Below are 8,141 nucleotides of genomic sequence, written 5' to 3'. Positions count from 1 at the left end.
AATGGGGAAGCTATACGCGAGCAATTGATCTACAACATAGATATGCAAATACTATCAAGCCTAAGTTCATGATAAATTTAAGTTCAATTAATCATATTACTTAAGAACTCCCACATAGATAGACATCCCTCTAGTCATCTAAATGATCACGTGATCCATATCCACTAAACCATATCCGATTATCACGTGAGATGGAGAAGTTTTCAATGGTGAACATCACTATGTTGATCATATCTACAATATGGTTCACGTTCGACCTTTCGGTCTCAGTGGTCCGAGGCCATATCTGCATATGCTAGGCTCGTCAAGTTTAACCTAAGTATTCTGCTTGTGCAAAACTGGCTTGCACCCGTTGTATGTGAACCTAGAGCTTATCACACCCGATCATCACGTGGTGTCTCGACACGACGAACTGTAGCAACGGTGCATACTCAGGGAGAAAACTTATACCTTGAAATTTAGTGGGAGATCATCTTATAATGCTACTGCTGTATTAAGCAAAATAAAATGCATAAAAGATAAACATCACATGCAATCAATATAAGTGATATGATATGGTCATCATCATCTTATGCCTTTGATCTCGATCTCCAAAGCACTGTCATGATCACCATCGTCACCGGCTTGACACCTTGATCTCCATCATAGCATTGTAGTCGTCTCGCCAACTATTGCTTCCACGACTATCGCTACCGCTTAGTGATAAAGTAAAGCAATTACATGGCGATTGCATTTCATACAATAAAGCGACAACCATATGGCTCCTGCCAGTTGATGATATCTGTTACAAAACATGATCATCTCATACAACAATTTATATAATCACGTATCACATCACAACATGCCCTGCAAAAACAAGTTAGACGTCCTCTACTTTGTTGTTTCAAGTTTTACGTGGCTGCTACGGGCTTCCAGCAAGAACCGTTCTTACCTACGCATCAAAACCACAACAATTTTTCGTCAAGTGTGCTATTTTAACCTTCAACAAGGACCAAGTGTAGTCACACACGATTCAACTAAAGCTGGAGAAACAGACACCCACTAGCCACCTGTGTGTGAAGCATGTCGGTAGAACCAGTCTCATGAGCGCGGTCATGTAATGTCGGTCTGGGCCGCTTCATCCAACAATATCGCCGAATCAAAGTATGACATGATGGTAAGCAGTATGACTATTCTCGCCCACAACTCTTTGTGTTCTACTCGTGCATATAACATCTACGCATAGACCTGGCTCGGATGCCACTGTCGAGGAATGCAGTATTTCAAAAAATTTCTACGATCATGCAAGATCTATCTAGGAGATGCATAGCAACGAGAGGGGAGAGTGTGTCTACGTACCCTCGTGGACCGAAAGCGGAAGCGTTTAGTAACGCGGTTAATGTAGTTGAACGTCTTCACAATCCAACCGATCAAGTACCGAACGCATGACACCTCCGCGATCTGCACACGTTCAGCTCTGTGACGTCCCTTGTACTCTAGATCCAGCTGAGGCCGAGGGTGAATTCTGTCAGCACGATGGCGTGTTGACGGTGATGATGAAGTTACTGATGCAGGGCTTTGCCTAAGCACTACGACAATACGACCGAGGTGGAAAATTGTGGAGGGGGGCACCGCACACGGCTAAAGATCAACTTGTGTGTCTATGGGGTGCCCCCTCGCCCGTATATAAACAAAGGGAGGAGGCGTAGGGCCAGCCTCAAGGGGCGCGCCCAAGGGAGGGATTCCTACTCCTAGTAGGAGTAGGTTTCTCCCTTTCCTAGTCCAAGTAGGAGAAGAAGGAAGGAGAGGAAGAAGAGAAGGAAAGGGGGGCCACCCCCTAGCCCTAGTCCAATTCGGTTTGGGCTAGGGGGGGCGCCACCTCTTGTCCTACCTCCTCTCTTCCAGCACTAGGCCCATTAAATTCCCAAAGGGGGTTCCGGTAACCCCCGGTACTCCGAAACTTATTCGAAACGACCCGAACCATTCCGGTGTCCGAATGTAGCATTCCAATATATGAATCTTTATGTCTCGACCATTTCGAGACTCTTCGTCATGTCTGTGATCACATACGGGATGCCGAACAACCTTTGGTACATCAAATCACATAACTCATAATACATATCGTCATCTACACATCTTTGGTCAATAACCATAGCGGAACCTGGATGCTCATATTGGTTCCTACATATTCTACGAAGATCTTTATTGGTCAAACTGCATAACAACATACGTTGTTCCCTTTATCATCGATATGTTACTTGCCCGAGATTCGATCGTCAGTATCATCATACCTAGTTCAATATCGTTACTGGCAAGTCTCTTTACTCATTCCTTAATGCATCATCCCCTGACTAACTCATTAGTCACATTGCGTGCAAGGCTCATAGTGATGTGCATTACCAAGAGGGCCCAGAGATACCTCTCCGATACACGGAGTGACAAATCCTAATATCAATCTATGCCAACTCAACAAAAACCATCGGAGACACCTGTAGAGCATCTTTATAATCACCCAGTTACATTGTGATGTTTGATAGCAGACAAGGTGTTCCTCCAGTATTCGGGAGTTGCATAATCTCATAGTCTGAGGAACATGTATAACTCATGAAGAAAGCAGTAGCAATAAACTAAACGATCATAGTGCTAAGCTAACAGATGGGTCTTGTCCATCACATCATTATCTAATGATGTGATCCCGTTCATCAAATGACAACACATGTCTATGGCTAGGAAACTTAACCAACTTTGATTAACGAGCTAGTCAAGTAGAGGCATACTAGGGACACTTTGTTTGTATATGTATTCACACATGTACTAAGTTTCTGGCTAATACAATTCTAGCATGAATAATAAACATTTATCATGATATAAGGAAATATAAATAAAAACTTTATTATTGCCTCTAGGGCTTATTTCCTTCAGCTACTTCTGCTATGAATGATATTCATGATGATGCTAGTACCTTGCTTGATGCTAATGTGCCACTAAGTGAATTTCTTGATGAACAACTTGCTAGAACTAAAGCTTTTGAGAATGATGAAACTGATGAAATTGTTGAAACTGATGAAGAGCTTGAAACTGAAAATATTGAAACACCTATTACACCTAGTTCTTCTGGATACAAATTGCCAAAGGTATCAGAAGGTTGTGTTATGGATGAGGAGACAACTAGAGACTTTCTTGCTTGCAATGACAGGGATGATCTGAAGAAATTATTATGCAAACTGAAAGAAAAATCTTTGAATGCCAGAATGAAATGTGATCCTAAGTTTGCTAATTCACCTATATTTATTGATGATAAGGATTATGAATTCTCTGTCAACCCAGAGTTAATTACTTTGGTTGAATCTGATCCTTTCCATGGTTATGAAATTGAAACTGTTGTGGCACATCTTACTAAGTTGAATGACACAACCACCCTTTTTTCTCATGATGAGAAGATTCACTATTATTATATTCTCAAATTATTTCCATTCTCATTAAAGGGTGAAGCTAAGACTTGGTATAATACTCTTGCTCCCGGTTGTGTGCGTAATCCCCAGGATATGATTTATTACTTCATAGAAAAATATTTTCCTGCTCATAAGAAACAAGCTGCCTTACAGGAAATATTTAACTTTGCGCAAATTGAATAAGAGAGTCTCCCACAAGCTTGGGGAGGCTTCTCCAATTGCTTAATGCTTTGCCTGATCATCCTCTTAAGAAAAATGAAATACTTGATATCTTCTATAATGGACTAATCGACGCTTCTAGGGATTTCCTAGATAGTTGTGCTCGTTGTGTTTCCAGGGAACAAACTATTGGACAAGCTGAAGAACTATTGAATAACATACTGAAAAATTATGATGATTGGACTCTTCCTAAACCACCGCTTAAACCTACTCCGAAGAAGAGGGGTATCTTATATCTCAGTCCTGAAGATACGCAAGAGGCAAAGAAATCTATGAAAGAAAAAGGTATTAAAGCTGAGGATGTCAAAAATTTACCTCCTATTGAAGAAATAGATGGGCTTGAAACACCACCACAACCTAAGGTGGTAGAGGTAAATTATTTAATGAATTTCAATGACAATGATAATCCTTATAATATGCATCCTAGTCAATGCCTTTATGAGTTTGATAACTACATTAGAAAACAAGATCACTTCAATGCAAATGTTAAGAAACAATTGAAATACAATTATGATATGATTGCTCGCTTGATTGACTTATAATTTGGAATTACCAATGATGTTAGAGGTGTAGGAAAGCAGGCCTCTATGGTTCAAACTCAACTAGAACAAGTTGCTAAATCTCAAAGAGAATTGCTTGATGAAATGAACAATAACATAAATGACTTTGTTGTTAGAGTAGCAACTAGAGGAGGTAAAATGACTCAGGAACCACTTTATCCTGAGGGACACCCTAAAATAATTGAAAAGGATTCTCAAAGAATTAACGTTGATGCACCTAGTCCTTCCAAAAATAAAAACAAGAAAAATAATAGGACTTTGCATGCCTCTAGTGAACCTGAAGTAGAAAAACCTCCTTATAATGATAATGATGTTTCTATTTCTGATACGGAAACTCAATATGGTAATGAACACTCACCCTCTGATAATGAAAAAGATAATGATGAGGTTCATGAAGACATTTAAACAAATAATAAAGAACTAGATAATGATGTTGAAATAGAACCAATTGTTGATCTAGATAACCCACAAACCAAGAATAAAAGATATGATAAAAGAGACTTTGTTGCTAGAAAACATGGTAAGGAAAGAGAACCGCCGGTTCAAAAACCTATGCCCTTTCTACCTAAGTCAAGTAAGAACAAAGATGATGAAGAATTGAACGCTTTGCTGAAATCATTAGGCCAGTCTTTTGCGTGCCCGCATGACTGATATCTTAAAAATGCCTCCTTATGAAAAGTACATGAAAGACATCATCACTGTTGGGGAACGTAGTAATTTCAAAATAATTCCTATGCACACTCAAGATCCATATAGGTGATGCATAGCAACGAGAGGGGAGAGTGTTGTCCACGTACCCATGTAGACCATAAGCAGAAGCGTTATGACAACACGGTTGATGTAGTCGTACGTCTTCACAATCCGACCGATCCTAGCACCGAAGGTACGGCACCTCCGCGATCTACAAATGTTCAACTCGGTGACGTCCCACGAACTCTAGATCCAGCTGAGTGTCGAGGGAGAGCTTCGTCGGCATGACAGCGTGATGACAGTGATGATGAAATTACCGACGTAAGGCTTCGCCTAAGCACTACAACGATATGACCGAGGTGGAAATCTATGGAGGGGGCACCACACATGGCTAAGAGATCAACTTGTGTGTCTATGGGGTGCCCCCCTCCCCCGTATATAAAGGAGTGGAGGAGGGGGAGGGCCGGCCCTCTATGGCGGCCCAAGGGGGGAGTCCTACTCCCGGTGGGAGTAGGATTCCCCCTTTCCCTTGTTGGAGTAGGAGAGAAGGAAAGGGGAGAGAGAGGGAAGGAAGAGGGGGCCGTCCCCCACCCAATTCGTATTGGGCTAGGGGGCGCGCCCTCCACCTTGGCCTTCCTCTCCTCTCTTCCACTAAGGCCCAATAAGGCCCATATACTCCCCGGGGGGTTTCGGTAACTCCCCGGTACTCCGGTAAATGCCCGAACTCACCCGGAACCATTTTGATGTCCAAACATAGCCTTCCAATGTATCGATCTCTATGTCTCGACCATTTCGAGACTCCTCATCATGTCCGTGATCATACCCAGGACTCCGAACTACCTTCGGTACATCAAAACACATGAACTCATAACACCGATCGTCAATGAATGTTAAGTGTGCGGACCCTACGGGTTCGAGAAATATGTAGACATGACCGAGACTCATCTCTGGTCAATAACCAATAGCGGAACCTGGATGCTCATATTGGTTCCTACATATTCTACAAAGATCTTTATCGGTCAAACCGCATAACAACATACGTTGTTCCCTTTGTCATCGGTATGTTACTTGCCCGAGATTCGATCGTCGGTATCCCAATACCTAGTTCAATCTCGTTACTGGCAAGTCTCTATTTACTCATTCCATAATGCAACATCCCGTAACTAACTCATCAGTCACATTGCTTGCAAGGCTTATAGTGATGTGCATTACCGAGAGGGCCCAGAGATACCTCTCCGATACACGGAGTGCCAAATCCTAATCTCGATCTATGCCAACTCAACAAACACCATCGAAGACACCTGTAGAGCATCTTTATAGTCAGCCAGTTACGTTGTGACGTTTGATAGCACACTAAGTGTACCTCCGGTATTCGGGAGTTGCATAATCTCATAGTCATAGGAACATGTATAAGTTATGGAGAAAGCAATAGCAGTAAACTAAACGATCAAAGTGCTAAGCTAACGGATGGGTCAAGTCAATCACATCATTCTCTAATGATGTGATCCCGTTCATCAAATGACAACTCTTTGTCCATGGATAGGAAACTTAACCATCTTTGATTAACGAGCTAGTTAAGTAGAGGCATACTAGTGACACTCTGTTTGTCTATGTATTCACACATGTACTAAGTTTCCGGTTAATACAAATCTAGCATGAATAATAAACATTTATCATGATATAATGAAATATAAATAACAACTTTACTATTACCTCTAGGGCATATTTCTTTCAATCACCAATAAGAGAAAAATACCGGAAGCTGAAATCTCCACCATGCTTGCTAATTACACTTTTAAGGATGGAGTACCTAAAAAACTTGGAGATCCCGGAATACCAACTATACCTTGATCCATCAAAAGAAATTACATGAAAACTTCTTTATGTGATTTAGGAGCTGGAGTTAGTGTTATGCCTTTCTCTTTATATAAAAGACTTGATTTGAATAAACTCACATGTGACGCCCCCGATTTGACCATACACTAATCATACACGCAAACGTGTACGATCAAGATCAGGGACTCACGGGAAGATATCACAACACAACTCTACAAATAAAATAAGTCATACAAGCATCATATTAAAAGCCAGAGGGCTCAAATACAAGACCTCGATCATAGACGAGTCAGCGGAAGCAACAATATCTGAGTACAGACATAACTAAACAAGTTTGCCTTAAGAAGTCTAGCACAAACTGGGATACAGATTGAAAGAGGTGCAGGCGTCCTGCCTGGGATCCTCCTAAACTACTCCTGGTCGTCGTCAGCGGGCTGCACGTAGTAGTAGGCACCTCCCGAGTAGTAGTAGTCGTCATCGACAGTGGCGTCTGGCTCCTGGACTCCATCATCTGGTCACAGCAATCGGGTATAGGAAAGGGGAAAGGGGAGAAAAGCAACCGTGAGTACTCATCCAAAGTACTCGCAAGCAAGGAGCTACACTACATATGTATGCATTGGTACCAAATGGAAAAGGGGTAACATATGTGGACTGAACTGCAGAATGCCGGAATAAGAGGGGGATAGCTAGTCCTATCGAAGACTACGCTTCTGGTAACCTCCATCTTGCAATAGAAGAAGAGAGTAGATGGTAAGTTAACCAAGTAGTAACACATAGCATAATCCTAACCGATGATCCTCCCCTCGTCGCCCTGTGAGAGAGCGATCACCGGTTGTATCTGGCACTTGGAAGGGTGTGTTTTATTAAGTATCCGGTTCTAGTTGTCATAAGGTCAAGGTACAACTCCAAGTCGTCCTGTTACTGAAGATCACGGCTATTCGAATAGATTAACTTCCCTGCAGGGGTGCACCACATTTCCCAACACGCTCGATCGCCTTTGTCCGGACACACTTTCCTGGGTCATGCCCGGCCTCGGAAGATCAACATGTCGTAGCCCTACCTAGGCACAACAGAGAGGTTAGCACGCCGGTCTAAATCCTATGGCGCAGGGGTCTAGGCCCATCACCCATTGCACACCTGCATGTTGCGTGGGCGGCCGGAGAGCTAACCTAGCAATCTCCATTACAAAGGAAGTTGCGCTACGCGGTCCAACCCAGCGCGCGCCGCTCAGTCGCTGACGTCACGAAGGCTTCGGCTGATACCACAACGTTCAGTGCCCATAACTGTTCCCGCATAGTTGTTTAGTGCGTATAGGCCAGTGGCCAGACTCAGATCAAATACCCAGATCTCATTAAGCGTGTTATGTTGAAGTAACCGTGAATGCCGACCAGGGCAGGCCCACCTC

This window comes from Triticum dicoccoides, chromosome 5A, assembly GCF_002162155.2.
Source record: "Triticum dicoccoides isolate Atlit2015 ecotype Zavitan chromosome 5A, WEW_v2.0, whole genome shotgun sequence".
NCBI classification, from domain to species: domain Eukaryota; kingdom Viridiplantae; phylum Streptophyta; class Magnoliopsida; order Poales; family Poaceae; genus Triticum; species Triticum dicoccoides.
Note: the sequence above shows the minus strand (reverse complement) of the source record.